Genomic DNA, 18,521 nt, shown 5'->3' on the forward strand with positions numbered 1-18,521 from the left:
GTCAAACCTTCAGAAAAGTGACCCAAAGGACCACTAAGAAGTATAGTGCTAACCCTCCTTACAGGGAAAGTTCAGACTAATGTGCTTCAAACTTCGGCAATGCTGGGTGGGCTCTGGGAAAGGTTTACTGTCCTCTCCCCACCATCTCTCTCCCCTGCTGCTTCTCCCTCGAAAGATTTTCATGAAGCTGTGAAACCCATGGTAGTTCCAAACACATTCTCTTCATTTAAATTTTGTAAATTCTTCCAGAAAATCGCTTTAAAATCTTGCCTGGCCACAGACTTCATCTCATAAGAGACACAAAGGGGGAAATAACCAAGCTGTTATATTAAACAACTGGCACGAATTCTAATGGGAATCAAAACAAAGGCTGGAGTCCAGGTACATCGCTGTACAGGACAGAGACTTATGACCACAGAGACGGAGCAGAGAGAAACCGAAAATGCAAAATGTTGTATTTGCATTATTCTTTCACTCTGTGCAATCAAATCAAAGCATGAAATTATAAAATTATTTGCTCTTCAGATACATTAGGAGAAATTATGATCAAGCTCAGGCTTCTAGTCACTAAAAATACTCATTAGGACAGGACGTGTCTATCCTTTTGCCCTGGAATGTGTGCACCCAAACGCTGTGACAGACACACATCAACACTGTGACCCGGTCCAACCCCTCACTCCCTTCCCAGCACACGTAGCTTTAGACTCTACTGAAACACAGAAACTGAGAGTGCGACATCAATGACTTTCTTGTATAAATACATTTTACGATACATTAGGAAATCTTTCACACATAATCCAAAGAGTCATTAGACCTCGAAGTGAAATCTTCTTAAAAGTTGGAAGATGTATTAGAAATCCTTGAAATTCCAATGACTTCCTAAGCAGTGAAATTACAGTGCACTTGTTATATAGGTTTTGGGGTAAAAACTTTAGTTATCATTACTCTCTTTAAAGCCAATATTGTTGAAACCTAAACACTTTCAGATTCCTGAAGTGCATCCATAAAAATGGCATTTTTTATGTAGATTCCATCCTGGTCAGGATGTGCTGAGTGTCATCAGCATCTTACTTCATAATATTGTCTGTACTTGCATAACCATTTTGATTAAGCATTGATGCCAAATTATATCATTCCTAAGTCAGTAGAATACTTACTGATGTTCAGTTTAAAATAAATACATTAGATGAGGATAAGTTAACCAGAATTCATGTTTTAACAGACATCATTCACAGCATCACAGCTGGAGAACAGTGAGCCATGGAATCTTCACTCACTCAGTAAATGGAAAGAGAGCACTGAGCATTTTGTGATAACAAGAGTCTTTCTAGAACAGACCAAAGAGTCTACAAAATTTGAGGCTCAATCTGAAATCTGAAATTCTAAATATCGTATTTTGTGTGTTCTGAAATCACCTCAGACCTGAAGAAAATTGCTAATGACACTTTACGTGGAAAGACTAGTTACACGTAAGCTCACCAGGGCAGCAGGGAAAACCCAGGCACACGTTCATGTGGGAATTAGGGAGTAAATACAGGTGAACGTCTAAGAACGTTCCTGGAATAAAAAAGTACTTGTACAAGTTCATACGTCAACTAACACACTAATAAGAATGACCTTTCAAAAGTCAAAGGTTGGTAGTTGCAGGTGGAAACAAAACAGATGCTGTAACTGCACACACTTGGGGCAGACAGGCCATGCCGTCCCCAGGCTTGAGGAACTCTGACCACCTGGGACTCAGTCCCGGCTGGGTCCCCCCGCCATGTGCAGGCTCCACAGGTCCAGCACTGAGTGATGCACCTGCTCAGTCTGTACCCCACCGAAGAGGGCTCTCCACTCCAGAGTCTCCTTGTCAAAGTTACCCTGTAATTCAGAATCTGTCTGGCTTGCCATCAGGAATGCTTCTCAGAATCAGCGTTACTCGTCATCTTGTCTATTAACATATTTGTCTTGTTCTTAGGAGGAGTCAAGTTCATGAGCTATACACAAAATGTTCTAAGATTTAACTTAGTATCTGTGCATTATGTGTAATACGTAAACATTTTGTGGATTTTTTTCAGTTATGTTTTGAAGGTCCTATTTAAGGAGGAGCAAAATGTTTTTAAGTGAGAGAAAAATCTTGGCAGTGTACAGACTAGGATGGGTGAAGTCAGGTGTTTAGGAAAAGGTGAGGCGACTCAGGCCATTGGAGTGGATGCCTGGCACCTGTGGTAGGAGAATGACAGGTAAGAAGTTAGATGCGGCCCCACCCACCAGCTGCTGGCAGACCCCACAAGAGACGGGACATGGAAGCCAACGGGGTGAGGGTCCCACCTGTCATCGAGGGGCCCCAGGCCACACTGCTCTGGTGATGAGATGGGGTGCACTGCTGGGCCTCACAGGACGTCTCCTACATAAGAACACGTCTCCAAGACCAGGAGACACACCAAGCTATGTAAGTGGTGGAAAAAAACACAAAGAAAAAGGCAAAAGGAGTAGACAGATGAATACATTCCAAACAGAGGAACAAGGTAAATAGATCAGGACAGAAAAAAATGAAATTGAGACCAAGGAAGCACTAGGAGAGATCAATGAAGCTAAGAGCTGTTTTTTGAAAAAATAATCAAAATTGATCAACTTTTAACCAGACATACCAAGAATCAATGCAACCTCTATCAAAATAACAGTGGCATTTTTCACAGAACTAGAAAAAATAATTATAAAATTTGTATGGAAACTTAAAGGACCATGAATAGCCAGAACAATCCAGGAGCATGGGATATCTTTCCATTTTTTTAAGTCTTCTTTACTTTCCTTAGTCAATGTTTTGTAGTTCAGAAATACAAAATATCTACGAAATACTATGAACAACTATATGGAAACAAAATGGATAACCTTGAAGAAATGGACAAGTTTCTGGTAACGTACTGTCCACCAAGACTGAATCAAGAAGAAATTGACCGCTTGAACAGACCAATCACTAGAAATGAAATTTAATTAGCAATAAGAAAAACTCCCTACAAACAAAAGTCCAGGACCAGAGGCTTCACTGGGGAATTCTACCAACATACAAAGAGGAACTCATACCAGTCCGTCTCAAACTCTTCCAGAAGACTGCAAAGGAGGGAATACTCCCAAACTCATTCTATGAAGCCACCATCACCCTGATACCAAAATCAGACAAAGACACTACAAAAATTTTTGAAAATTATAGACCAGTATCACTGATGAACATAGATGCAAAAATCCTCAACAAAATATTAGCAAACAGAATAAAAAAGATCACTCACCATGTACAAGTTGGGTTCATCCCAGGAACACAAGGATAGTTCAACATATGCAAATCAATCAGTGTGATAACACCACATCCACAAGAGAAAGGACAAAACCACATGATCATCTCAATAGATGCAGAAAAAGCATTTGATAAAATTCAACACCCATTTAATAAAAACCCTCACCAAAGTGGATATATAGGGAACATATCTCAACATAATAAAAGCTATTTATGACAAACCTACAGCCAGCATAGTACTCAATGGTGAAAAACTGAAAACCTTCCCACTAAAATCTGGGACAAGACAAGGCTGCCCACTATCACCACTCCTATCCACTGTAGCCTTGGAAGTCCTAGCCACAGCACTCAGGCAAGAAAAAGGAATAAAAGGGACCCAAATTGGAAAAGAAGAGGTAAAAGTGTCACTATATGCAGATGACATGTTACTATATATAGAAAACCCTAAAAGCTCCACACACAAACTACTAGAACTAATCAGAGAATTCAGCAAGGCAGCAAGTACAAGATTAACGTACAAAAATCAGTTGCATTTCTTTACACTAATGAATCAACAGGAAAAGAAAGTAAAGAAACAATCCCCTTTAAAATAGCACCCAAAGTAACAAACCTAGGAATAAATCTAACCAAAGAGGTCAAAGACTTACACTAGGAGAACTACAATACACCTAACACTTACATTCCTTCCAGCACTCAGGTTTGAGTTCTGCCAGACTTGAGGAGGAGTTCTCCCTAATTAACATATGCACTGACCCACTTAATTAGTGTTGACATATATTTCTGCAACTCAGATATGATCATAAGCGCATGCTTCCTAAATTTAAAATGAGAATTAGGAAACGCTTTATTTTTTCCAATCCTCCTAAGTAACGCAGGCTTCTCACCCACCATTAGCTGTGCCATTCCTTTACCCTTCAGGACTTCTACAGCCAAGTATGAACTGAGATTTGAGTTCACAAAGATGTGTGATCCTTAGAGATCAAGGAGATGCTATCTTTGGAGAACTGTCTCCACATTTTTAAAATAACAGTGGCAGACATGCAGCTTAAAAAGGGAAAAATCTTCTACCTAAAAGAAATGACTAATGATGCAGATCTGAAAACACGTGGGGAAAGACTGTTTGATCCTTCCAGAGGTATCAGATATATCAGAATATGCCTTGATTGTGAACAATGCTTTTGAATTTTGTTTTTCTAAACAAAAGGAACGATTTTAGCTACTGTAGAATAAACTGACCTGACAGCTTTAGCCAAAGCGTTCGACAACGAAAGCCCACATTTTACTCAAGAAAACAATCATTAAAGACCATCAACATTTAGGGGAGAAAACAGCTTTTCCTCCAGGCGTTGGCCTCTTGGGAGGCGGTCCTACCGGCCTCCTTCCTTTACTGCTTCACTGGAAGAGGAAAGTTACAGAGACAGGAAGAAAGAAAGAAGTTCCACGGTGTGCTCGATTCGGATCTACAGGCTGAGAGAAAGGGTAAAAGTTCACAATCTCCACCGGGCATTAACCCGTACAGCATTTTCAAGTTAGCGAACCGGTAAAATTAAAAAGCCTAAGCTTTGACTCCTTAGCATTTCTCTCTCTTCCAGCTCGTTTCACTTCTGCTCTGGTGGCTTCTGGTGTGATCGGTACCGTCAGATTTGCTCAACAAGGAAGCGTTCTTCAGGAAACATCTGAACGGGGTCAGAAAGGTCTGCTAAAACCATTCTGCTATTTTTATTTATGATGTTATTACTCAGCGTTACAGCCACTCAACACGTTTAGGAGCTGAACGGGGCGCTGTCAAGCCCTCACTGGCTCCCCCAGTAACTAACTGGTCATCTTCTAAACTATAACCTGTACTTCTGCACCCTTCTACATACTGTTTATTTTAACTGCTTGTTGAATCATGAATAAACCACAGTGTGTCCAGAGACCATGTGACAATCTGGAGGCTCCAGCTGGGCAGGGTCACTGACTCCCGGACCTCAGAGCTGTTCTGGAGACAGAGAGAAGTGCAGTGTGGGGTGAGGTCTTCCTGGGTCCAGGAAGTGATAAGGACAGCATGGAGCTCATCTGGGGGATGGGAGTCCCCTGGGGTCCCCACTGTGATGTCCCTTCCCCGGAGGACTATTTCCTGACTCCACGAGTGCACTTCCGCCCCCGGTCTGGTGTTCGCACACCTTCTTGTCCCTTGCTCCTCTGCTTACTTCTTGATGCCATTGTAACAGCCATCACAGGGTCACTTCTCAACTCGCAGCCTACACTCATGCTCCCCGAATTCCGCACCTCTGTCCTGCACCCACGACCTTGCTGAGCCGGGAGCTGTCCTGACCCATCTCACCCCCACCTCTGCTGTGTCTCAACAGAGCCCCTTAAAGCAAAAGCCCACATTTTATGGCCTGAAAACACGTCTCATCTGTGTGGAACCTCCGTTCACAGGGGAGTGGAGAGCGGCTGGGTGGCCGAGGGGCCACCTTGGTCACAGGAAGGGCCTGAGCGCATGGGGACTTCACCACGGCACCTCCAAGCACCACACCGAACCTCCAGGGCTGTGAACAGCTGGCTCAGTCACACTCCCGATTCTCCTCTGGCTCAACCACGCTTCCAGAGACTGTTTTCACACCTGAGCAATGGCCTTGCTTCCTAGGTTTGCTGTAACAAATCACCTAAACCTTTCTGGTTCAAAATGACAAAAATGATCTCTCCCAGGGGTGGAGGTCAAAAGTCCAAAACCAGTCCCCCTGGGCTGGAGTCGAGGTGCCAGCAGGATGGCTCTGGCGGGACAGTGGGTGGGAGGTGATGATCTGGCCCCAGCCCCTCCGTGTGACCCTGTCTCTGTGCGCACCCCTGTCCCCTGTGTCTCTGTCAGAGCTGATCCTGTCACTCTCCCATAAAGATACGTCGTGAACACATCCAGGCCCACTCGGGAATGCAGGAGAACCGCCTCCTCTCAGGATCGTGAGTTCAACCCCCTCTTTGGTCGTGTGAGGTGACAGAGATCCCAGGACGGAGGACGTGACACCCCCCGGGGCCACCGCTCAGCCTCTGCAGGAAGAGAACTTGGGAAAAGGAGACGTACCTTCTCCACAGCGAAGTGACTTCAATTTGAAGCCCCTGGTGTGGAGGGCGTCTTACGGGTCCGATCACGCGCACACTGTCGTGGATGGGATATGCGGAGGTTTTAAGAATGTTCCACGTGTGTCCGTGAGCAATATTCACCTCCAATGTTGCTGTGCTCTTTTTCAGATCCCGTCAGCCTGTGACACTTCAGTTGATCAAAATTAGTCTGAACAAATTCAAATTCTGCCATCTAGAACTGTTTGTACAATATCTCAGGGGCTTTTTTCTTTAAATATCTAAAATAATTCTTGAAAACATGTCAGCCTGGAGATTTCTTTATGGGAAGGCTTTAAAATACAAATTTGATATAAATTTGATTAATAGCTAAATATTTCAGATTTTCTATCTTGTTCTGAATTAGTTTATGTACATTGACTTTTTGGAGAAATCTGTACATTTGATCAAAAGCGCCACATTCGTTAACATAGTACAGCTTCTGACAAGCTCTTAGGATCTGTTTACTCCTTCCGGGGTCTCGAATGATAAGACTTTTTCATGTTTGATATTGGAGGTGTGTCTGCTGCTTTTTCCCTGATTATTCTTGCTAAGGATAAATATCTTTTTATCAGTTTTCCTTCAAAAAAAAAAACCTGGCTTTTTGGGAGTAGATTTTCTCTATTGTATGTTTGATTTATAGTTCAATAATGATCTCTCATATTTATTGTTTCATTATTTCTACTGTCTTAATTTTAATTTTCAATTCTTGTTCTGACTCCTTCAGTTGAATACTTAGAACATTGATTTTCATCCTTTTTTCCTTTTCTGATAAGTCTGGTTTTAAGACTATGTATTTCCCATTAACATAAATTCAGCTAGATCCCAAAGGCCTTCATATTTTGATATTTGATTATAATTCAGTTCAAAGTGTTTTTTAATCTTGTGAGTTTTTTCTTCGATAATGGATTACTTATAAGAATATTGCTTGATATCCAAATATTTTGAGCTATCCTAGGTATTTTTTATAATTATTTTTGGCTGAATTTCCCACTCTAGCTGAAGAACATACTGGGAGTACCTGGCTGATACTTGCTTTGTCTCGCTCCCTGCCAAGGGTTATTTAGTACAAGCCACAGCAAAGCCTTGACCAGCACGCTTTGACGCGTGTCGAAACAATGACACTGGCATCCAGGATGCTGTTTTTAATTGACAAAAAGTAAAAGGTAGGCAAATGACGAAAGAGAAAATAAAAATAATCGCCCAAAAGAAGATAAAAATAAATTCAACCTCAGTGAAGCACCAAGTGCTGCTGATGACATCTGTCCCCACCGAACTGACAACATTTTAGGACATACACAGTTTAAACTGTTAGGAAACTTTCAAGTACGTGAATCGCCCTCATGAGATTAACAAAGATAAACCTGATGCATGCCTATTTGCATCCACAGAAATACACAAAGATTTTCAACATAAACATGTAAAAACACGGGGATGTGCAGGGCTGGGCATTCTCACAATCTGGGGATGGTAGCGTTAACCGAGGAAACCCTAAATTAAGGACAGCGACTTCGCAGGAGCCCTACAATAAAGTGCACATAACTCCCTGGGTCCCTTCAGCCGGTATCATCACAGTCAGCGCACGGGGACCTTGCAGACATGGGCAGAGAACTCCAGACACCACTCCTGCCTGAGAGGAAACCGAACAGCTGAGCAGACAAGGGGTTCTGGTGGCACTTCCCTTCCTGCTCAAGTGCATCCCTGAGGCTTGGACCAGCTTTTCTTCCTGAGTTCTGTAAGTTAGTCCTCAGTCTTCATAAAAGAAGGCCGTCCCCAACTCTCCAAGCACAGTTTCAGGGGGTTTCTATATTTGCAATTCAACAACAAAAACAGTAACAAATCAAAGAGGAAAAGAAATGCACCCTTCATTTTAACAAATATGAAATGACAGTTATGAAGTAAGTAAGCGCTGGGGGAAGGGTGGTGGCGTCCAGAACCAGCCTCCACACTGGCCGGCTCCTCTGCACCCGGACTCCTCCCCAGGGGAGCGGAGTCGTGGGGACTCCTCGCCCACACAAGCGCTCCCAGCGACTGGGGAGTTGGCAGAGCTCATCCTGCGGGTTGGGTTATCCCACCACGACATCACGATGCCAGCGCGGTACAGGCCTCTCACCATAAACTGTCCCATGTCCAGTCTCCAACACAGCACGGCGCCCTCCACGCAGCCCCTGGGAGGAGACCGAACAGCTGTGCCCTCAGTGCACGTGGGCAGGACAAGGCGGACCAGCCCCTGTGCTCAGGGGACCTCGACGCCATGTTCGGGCCCTCCAGGGTGCTGGGCATCGTGCGTTTTCTCTACTGACACAATGCTCGACGTAGGATATTCTGCTGGTGTCAGTGGTCTGACACCTGCATACACTAGGAAATGATCATCACAGCCATCTAGTAACCGTCTGCCCCGTGCAAAGTGTTACACTCACCATACTGCCGACCGTGTCCCTGCCGCTGCAAAAGACACCCCTGTGACTTACTGTTGCTCCACGGGAGGTTTGCACCTCGTAATCCTCTTCACCAACTTTGCCCCCAGAACGCCCCTTCCCTCCAGCAGCCACACGTTTGTTCTCCGTGTCTGGGTCTGTTTCTGTTTTGTTTGTTCATTTTTCTTTTTGATTCCACGTAGAAGTGAGATTGCACAGTGTCTTCTCTGACTCATTTCACTTAGCATAATACCTTCCAGATTCACCCACATTGTCACTAATGGCAAGATTTCATTCTCTTCCTTCTCTTACATACTTCACACCATTTTTATCCAGGTGCCTGTCGAAGAGCCCTTGGGCTGCTTCCACGCTGTGGCGACTGTAAACAGTGCTGCTGTGAGCACTGAGGTGCGTTTTTTTCTTTCAAATAACTGCTCTTGCTTTCACTGGGTGGTACCCAGGAGTGGAAGCGATGGACTGAATGGTTCTTTTATTTTCAGTTTTTTGAGGAACCCTTCTTTTCTCTCCTTATCTTAACTTCTTGCCATTTTAATTACAGTGCGTCTCGGTGTGGCCTCTGTGGGTTCATTCTGTTTGGGACTCCGTGTTTCTGGACCTGGACGTTGGTTTCCTCCCCAGGTGAGGGACGTTTTCAGCTGTTATTGCTTCACATAAGTTCCTTGTCCCTTTCTCTCTCCTCCTCCTCCTGGGACCCCTACAATGTGAATATTAGCATGCTTGGGTGTTGTCCCAAGGTCTCCAAAACTGCCCTCATGATTTGAATGCTTTCTGACTTTTCTGTTCAGCGTGGGTGATGTCCACTACCCTGTCCTCCAGCTCACTGATCCGTTCCTGAGTCCTCTAATCTGCCACTGACCCTTCTGGTGCATTTTGTATCTCAGTGTCTGTGTCTTCAGTTCTCTCTGGTTCTTCTTTAAAGTTTCTGACTCTGTCAACCTTTTCACTGCATTCATCCCCTCTTCTCCCAAGTTCTTTGAGCATCTTTGAGCATCTTTGAGCATTTCCACGAGCTTTCGATCAGGCAGACTGCTTATCTCCACTTTCCTTAATCCCTCTGTTTTTGTCCTGTTCCTTGGTTTGGAACATAGTCTTCTGTCATCTCATTTTGCCTAAAGCTCTGCATTTATTCGTATGTATTAGGTAGGTTAGTTGTGTTTCCAGACCTTGGAGGAGTGGCCGTATGTAGGGGATGTCCCACAGGGCCCAGCAGTGTGTCCTCTCTGGTCACCAGAGCTAATACCCCAGAGGTGGCCCCAGTGGGCCATGTGGGCTCTTCTGACAGTGGTCCTACACTGGTAGGTGGTGCCTGTCCTCAGGCTGGTGGCTGCCGGCCACTGGTGGGCGGGGCTAGACCCTGGGCAGCTGGCTGTGGGGGCCCCAGTCCTGGGGGCTCTACCACGTCTATGCCACTTGAATAGGACCCCCATCCTGTCCTCGGGTGTAACTGTCATCCTGTACTTTCCTACTATTTACTAAACAGGTAAGCAGGGCCACCTTGTTTATATTTCTGGCAGGTGGATAACAATATACACAACTTGCAGAGACAAACAGAAATATGAGTAAACAAGGATATTTATTCTGTTTATTTATGTTCTTTATTCTTTGGAAATTGAGATGTTATTTTCAGAATGACATCAGGTTTTTTTGTGTGCACACTGTAACACTTTTACATTGTTTTTATCAGTTAGAATTGTATACTGGCATCATCATTTCTGGCAATGACGCGTATTAAACAATTCAGTGTTAGCACTAGAACACTAAGATTTTTTTAAGGCCTTCAAGCAGCCCAAAATTTCCGGTATTAAAATTCATTAACTTAACCCCCAGGAGATCACACTGAACAGCCAGGATTCATGTAAAACTGACAACTTTTTCTTTTTGTATTCATTTCTTAAAAAACAAATTAAAATGTGCTATTGAATATTCTGCACACAGAATACTGTTGATTTCCTTTTTATTCAAAGCCCTTGGCTAACAGTCCCCATTTTTCAGTGAAAGGATGTGAATATGAATACAATTTAAAGCTTGCTTTTTAACCCTATGTCGTATTTTTTTCTCCTGACTTTCAAAAACATAAATGAGAGATCATTCATTATTATATTAGATATTAGCTATCATGAGACACTGGGTAAAACAATTTGATTAAGAAAACAATTTAAAATATGAACGCACAGCCTTGAGGTGAGAATCTCAGGGTGGAAAACTACACCCATGTGTTCGTCACTCTGTTTTCCACAACATCGCACTCATCTTTACGTAACAGTCAACCCACCACCTCCCATCTCCCAGGTCCCGTGGCAGGTCAGATACTCCTGAGAGAAAAGCCATTACCTAGCACGCACCAGGCGGTCAGTAAGTTTTAGTGTGAGTAGATGAAGTAAGGGACAGACACAGGCCTGATTTCTCAAACACGACTTTTCCTAAGTAATTTAAATTTATCCTAAGAACTTGACTTTGCATAAATACTTCCTTTCTTCCTATCAGTATACATTAGTCGATATTTTCAGAGGAAAGAAAAAAACTAAGAATAATAATAAATGTTAGAGCACAGCAGATCCACCTGCAGTGCTGTGGCATCTGAAGCTGTTCAGACATCAGATCTCTGACAGCTCACGCACATAGTCGCTGCTGTATCTCAGGTCTCTTCGAAGACTGGCAACTCACAATGCACACAAAATCATAATAATTTAAAATAATTATAGCACACGGGGTCTCAGCTAATGCCCTCATCATATATTTTTATTGCATACCATCACATAGTATACAATAGGCAGAACTTTAACCCCAATAGAATATTCCATTATTCTAACTCTAAACATACATGTAAATATACATAATATATTTAATTATAGCACAAATAATATATAAGAAATTCCTCTATATTTACATAGCAAAATATACATATTAGCTAACAAAGTTCTAGTATATAACAAAAACTTTATACACACACACAAATCCCACAATGAGCACTATAATTTTTATTTTAAAATCATGTCTTTTAAAAAATTTTACAAACACACGCATTTATATACATGAATCTCCCCACACGTGTAATGTAAGTGCCCCATTCCTTCTTGTAGACCTAATGTACTGTGGTTGAATTCCTTTTAACTTAACATCCTTTCGCATTTTCTGTAGTGAAAATCCTGCTGGCAAATAATTTTATGTTCTTATTTTCCTGAAAAGGTCTTTATTTCCCCTTCAGTCCTGAAGGCTAATTTTGTAGAGTATTTCTGGCTTGACATTTTTTTCTTTTCGAGCACCTTCCATTGTCTTCACGCCTCCATTGTTTCTGACAGTGAGTTAGTCCTGATTCCTGTCTTGTTCCCCTTGTGGAACATGTGATCTTCCTCTTGCTGGACACTGACCGAACTTCTTGACTCTGCTGGTTTTGTGTTCAATTTTGGAAAATGTCTCCATTATTAGTTGAAGTATTGTCCCTGTCAGATGCTTCCTTTGAGGTGACGGGCTTACTTCACTTACTGTTGAGAATACGTCTTTAAATTTCCCAATCAGAATAACCATTGTTTTCTGTTAATCCTTTTTTTTCATAAAAACCTGTTCTTCTGTGAAAAAAGCGACTAGTTCTGTTTTCTGTTTGCAACTCACTCATACGAGCGCTTTCCTCTGAGGCAACCATTTTACTTCATTTTGCAGCAGGGAGTTCCTACTCTTGTTCACAATTTCATCATACAGATAACTCAACAGCATGGTCAGGGTTGCGACTAATGAAAGTAATACATTTACTGATTTTTCAGTGAACCTGTTCTTTTCTCCTCAGTCTCACAGCCCCGTGGGGCAGAACAGCTGCTGGGGCAGGGTGTTGCCGTGGCCTCACTCGTGCAGAAGCTCTGGAAGTCTCACTCGCCGTGCTTTGGAGACGCAACTCCAGGTGCCAATACGGTCACAGAGGACAAACATCTGTTATCATCGCCATCATCACTATCACTGCTGTGCATTAGTGTGACCTCGCTGACGCCCTGGATGGGTCCTGGAGAACCCAGGAGTTCTCAGATCACGCACTGAGAATACTGCAGAAGTGTTAAGTTAGCCCGACCTCCAGAGCCTGGTTCCCTGGACAGTCACTGAGCCCCACACGCTCCACGGAGGGGCCTCTGTGCTCACCATGTGAGATCCCCACCGGCACAGGGTAACCTCCAGAATCCTCGCCAGGCCCACAGCAGCCTGTGACCCACAGCTTGCCCTGCACTTGGTAATCGTGTGTATTTGGCCAAAGATGGAAGGCTCCCTGGGGAGACCCACAGAGCCTCTCTCTGGTGAAGCCCCTTTTCTTTATTAGCCCGATCTGCACACTGTTGCCCCTTGGCAGCCCAAAATTCTGAGCTCGGCCTCCCCGGCTCAGCCAGTCCCATCTGCTCAGCTGTTGGATGCTCAGTTCATGGGATCCCCTGCCCTAGGGGTCAGAGTCCTGCACAGCCTTGGTCCAACCTCTGCTAACAGCCGTCACACCGTCTCCATCGTCACGCTGGAGTCCGGTTCGAGGAGTCCCCTGACCTTTCTCATCCACACGTGGGCATTTTCCTTTTCTGCTCAGTTACCAGTTACATGGATCTTTAGGCTGGCTTTCCTTAGTTCCTTCTTTTTACTATTCAGTTTAGGTCTTTATTATAAAGTGCCTACACGTCTTTTGAGCTCATGTGGGACTACAGTATCAATGAACCATCATACTCTCTTAAAAGTCTAAAGATTAATGTAGATTCCAGAAAAAAGATTTCAGAAAGTAGAGTCACGCAGGGCTTGAGAGCTTGTAGTACATTATGAAAGCCACATAATCCCAAACCCGTAAAATCTATCAAAGCCACCTGGTGCTGTCCCAGTGGCAAACTAAGAAAGACAAGTTGAACTAGATCACGGGCACAGGCATTTTCTGGCATCTAATGTGTAACGTACACAGTCCAGAACGAAGACCTGGAGGAGCCTCCCAGATGTGACACAAAGAAGGTAAAAGCTTCATAAGTTTTCTGATGCATAAACTTTTGTGTGGATGGCTTTTTTATGAATATGTCAAGACTTCTACTGAAGTGGATTTTCATTTTGCTCTCTCAGCCTCGATAACATTTTGGTGGTGTTTAGCTCATTAATGAAGAGATTTCATTTTTAAAGTGCTTGGTTACTTTGGGAGGCAGAGTGAGGAAAAGGGATAAAAGCATGTTTAACAGGTATCTGGGGCCTATCTCACGAAAGCACTTTCGTTCATCCATTCTCATCGTTAACGTGTCCCTAATTCTCCCAATTAGTAGGAAAGAGGGAGTCATATATTTTCTCTTTTCACAAGAATAGTTTTTCTCATCAGAAAATCATGAAAGATATTTTAAAGTATTCAGTGAAAAAAGTTTCATTCTTGATTTTCTGTGAATACCTTTTTTTTACCCAAAACTAAGTGTTAGATTTGAATATGGAAAGTTATAACCAAACAAGTGAAACAGTTAAGAATATAACTCCTATAATTAAGCTAAATACTTCATAAATGTAATAAAAAGATGTATTTTGTATGTATGCATTTTCCAAAACATCCTAGACATTCCTAGCCTCAGCTTACAGCCACACACACGTGTTAAAACAATTTTCAACAATGGCTAAAGCAGCATTAGTCTGTGTGACGCTGCCAGCAGCAGGTTAGGGTCCAGGATCTTCAGAAGGAATACAACCAAGGCACAGGTAACTCTCACTTTGCAAGAGAACCAGTGACTCCCTGCTGGCTCCTGAGACGGTACAAGGGAGGGTTATGACTGGACAGGGCCACACTCACTGGACTAATCTAAGCTTTATAACAATGTCGTCATGGAAGACGCAGCACTGCTGTTGAGTCCAATGCAAACAGTCTCTACAAATTCAGCCTCTGTGGTTCCCCACTTGCCTGCAAACCAGCAAGCCACAGGGACCTCCAGGGCAGCAGACGGACGGCTCCAACCACTCAGCAAGAGTGCGCGCCTTCCGCAGCTTCAGAAGTGCTAGCTGCATTACAGTGATCGAGCGTTCCCGAGCAAAACCACAAACCACAATAATGAATCAGATGAAAATTCCAAGAAGAAACTTAAATGCACCAGCTGGCCTCCTTCACACAGCAGCGCTGGCATCCTCGGAATCACGTCCCCAGTCACCCCGCCTCGACCAGCACGTCACAAAGAAAAACTGACAAATCAAGAAAACCTCAACCGCTTGTAACACTTCCCGAGGGGAAAACAAAAGCGTACGTGATGATTTTCCACACTCACGGCTCTTAACTGTCAAGGAATATTAAATAGAAAGCTCTGCAGACTGTCAGAAGATGTACGCTACCCTATTTACACACGCTCAGTTTCGCCCAGATCCAGAGACGGTGCGCATCCCCGGCCGCTGCACGGGCAGCAAAGGAGCGAGACCCCGGGCTCTGCTCACAGAGGGTGGCTCCGCGCACAGAGCCTCAGCCTGAGCACCTGGGGAGCCCTTCCCCAGAGCAAGGGTGCAGAGGCGTCCCCGTCCTGGCCTGGGGGCCGCCGCAGACTTCGCACCAGCCACCTGGCAACTGGGTGTGCTCCCCAGTGGAAAGCATCCACGTCCCTTCTCACTGCTGATAAAACTACTTGGTTGTACAGTGATGAGAAAAGTAACAGAAAGTCAGCAGAAAGCAACGGTACCGCGCTTGCCTGAAGTCAGGTCTTCATAGAAGAGCCGACAGGAGACAAGCAGCCAAACTCCTGAGTGAACGAGACAAACCTGGAGAGTGTGCACGTCCTCCCCATCAGCCAGGCCAGGCACCTCTGGAGGGAGCCTCTGAACCCAGCCGTTCCCCTCATCAGAAGGCAGTTACTGTATTTAAAACACTGAGGGAGGAGAAATCTACCGATTATTTGAGGTTCTACAAACCTAAGCCATTACCTACCAGTTGTTACAGACTAATCTCTCCCTCACACCTTCATGTCCTCCCCTCCCCTTTTTCCTGGAAATAATTTTGTTCAATAATTCAATACATTTACTTTAAAACGTTTGTTGATTGACTCTGACACTCCTCCCAGATCATCTTCAACAAATAATCACAAAAAACAGAAAGCAACTTTGAGACTTAGATTATCTAGATTAACCAATTCAATTTATCAAAATACTCTTTTTTCCCCTCTAAATGTTCTACAAATAGCAGCTATTTCAGCACACCCTTCAGTGGAAACCGGGACCAGGCAGCAGGTCTGCCAGCTTCTGAGCATGAAGTCGGGGGTGAGAGCCAGGCCAGCTTCATGGACGTGCAGCCACCTCAGGGAGACGACGTCACAACTGCCCACAGACGTGGCGGGCGTCACAGGACGGGAGGGTCACGGCTCTATGGTCCCGGGACATGCATGTGCGGTCTAGCTGGGAGAGCTTAGGAAACACTCTTTGAAATAAGGCAAGGAGTCATCGTTCTCTCACGTGGGTTCAAGGAAAGAGAAAAGTTGTTCCTTTAAATTAAAAAAGAAGGAATTTCGAATCTAAACGATGAAAATGGCCAGAATTGATTAAGCCTTTTCTCTCTGTTTGCTGTGCCTCACCCCCAAACACACACACCACCCCCAATCTAAGACCTGCGTTATCCGTACCAGCCAATTCTTGATCTTACTGATCAACCCCCCGGCAGGTCTCCTAAGTGCTGGGTACACGTTCGCTCCCTGCCGACACCCTCAAAGCAAACAAATCGCATCAAGTATTGATCTCATTTCTTTGGAAACTAGTTATTTACTGAACACGGTGTATACTGAGTGCCATTTTGAAACAGTCTGTCAGGAATGGAAAGGGGCGGGACACTATTGACACAAACATTTTGAAGCCCCCCTCCCCAGCGCCTTCCCCCGCCTGGCTCACCCCCCACCCCCCGCCCCCCGCAAACCTGGGTGGTCGGACTCACGTGGAAACTCAAAGTATTGTAGCCATTGGAGAGTCTTTGTCATGTTAAGGAAGATCCTTTTTGCCTGCGGTTAGTCTTTGTTTCCCAGTGTGTCAGAGGAGCAGTGAGACAGCTGTGAAGGGCCGGGACTCAGCAAGCACGCCCAGGAAGGAGGCTGCGGGGAGCCCTGGCTCTCCAGCTGTGCCGGCTCCTCCAGCCTCTCCCACTTCAGGTCCTGGTGGTCGGAGGGGGCCGTCCCGCCTGGACACACTGTGGACTGCGAGGGCCCCTCCTGCTCTCTGCAAGGGAGCAGGGGGCCAAGCGCCTTTTCAAAGGTGTTTAGTGTAAATAGATGGAAACCTTTCCAGGGGTCTCAGAAACTCAAAATAAAACAGTTCTGCTTTCATGTGAAATGAACGCTCTGCCATTTAGGGATTCATTCCAGCACCCTCCTCCTCCTGATTTCTCAGGTAGAAGTCCCCCCTCCCCGCCCCCTAGACACATGTTCACATACTAACATTTTAACAGTTTGATGATTAATTAATAGGAATTCCAAGAAATTCCGAAGCTTTCTGGAATCCTAAGGAAACAGAAAAATAACCTTCTGGCCCAAAGTTTTGCTTTCCCCTTATAAAACTAACTAAGGCAGAGGTCATGACTGCCTGGGGACACGTGACTGACCACAGGGCCTCCCTGTCTGAGCCCCTCCTTCAAGGGCACAGACTTTACAAAAATGCTATTTCCTGGAGTCTCGTACACTTTCCATCCACACACCATGTTCTCTCTCCCCAACTCTCTTCCTCCTGCGAGGACCTCACTGGCATTACATGCTTCTCCATCCCAAGTGTCAAATTCTCAAACCCTCCATCCAGGCTGCACCGGCTGCCTTCGTACCTACAATCAGACACCACAGATCTGGTAAAGGGAACAAAGACTTCCTCCAGTCCATCCAGCACGGGGTATGGGGCGGGCTTCGAGCAAGTGTGCCTTCCCATAAACAAGGAACCTCAAAGAAACGTCAGTGCTGGCTGTTTCCTAGAACTGCCTGAGGTGTAGTCTCTACTGTTCTTGTTCTCAGTCTGCTGATGTGTTTGAATCACAGAATTCAGATGCAAGAACACTAAAGCCAAAAGCAATTTGTCTCAACACACCCGAAATAGCGACACCCTTGCTCACTTGATGTAAAAGCAAAACATGAATTAAGTTCCCAATCACACGGCAGAGTTCGTTAACAGGGTTCCTTTCCAAGTAGCAGAGGGAGTGGCCACCTGGCGCCTTGATCAGCTCCCCAGCGACACCACTTCCAGCTGTGACGTGTTCCAGCCCCTAAGACTCAGCACCAAACCACACGCCCTGTTTCTAAACCACGGACACTGCTCAGCACGCAGCCGGCCTCACGGAAGCCACAATGACCGTGAATAACATATTTAAAGCCATCCTCTTCTTGTTGGGATTTTGCGTCAGCCTTCAGGGAACAGACTGCAGAGCTCCCCAGGACAAGCGCCTCCTTGAAAGTCCGCGACTCACAGCTCTACTGGTGACTTTTCATCTTTTTTTTATAGACATCAATCATTCACTTTCTTTCCCTTTAACTTTGTTCCCAATTCTCCCCTGAGGGAGATCAGAGGCTCGAGTAGACGTAAGCAGAAATATTTAGAGGGCGTGCAAAATGTACTTTCTTTCCCTAAACTTGAAAAAGCAGAAGTATGCAGATATATAGCACTTTAATCCAATCTTCACAAAAATCCTCTTTATTTCACAATATATGCCTAAATTCTGTAACCTACAGTAATTCTGACTGGTAACAATGTTTAACCCAAGTGAATCATAATCGTATCAGCCAAGGGTCTGCAAC

The 18,521-nt window shown here is 44.6% G+C and overlaps 1 protein-coding gene across 1 annotated transcript in view; it reads right to left on the reverse strand.

The window, feature by feature from the left end:
- The window catches only part of SPOCK3 (SPARC (osteonectin), cwcv and kazal like domains proteoglycan 3), a 131,368-nt gene that overhangs the window by 61,708 nt on the left and 51,139 nt on the right, over nucleotides 1–18,521 (reverse strand).

This window comes from Camelus ferus, chromosome 31 (genome assembly GCF_009834535.1).
Source record: "Camelus ferus isolate YT-003-E chromosome 31, BCGSAC_Cfer_1.0, whole genome shotgun sequence".
NCBI lineage: Eukaryota > Metazoa > Chordata > Mammalia > Artiodactyla > Camelidae > Camelus > Camelus ferus.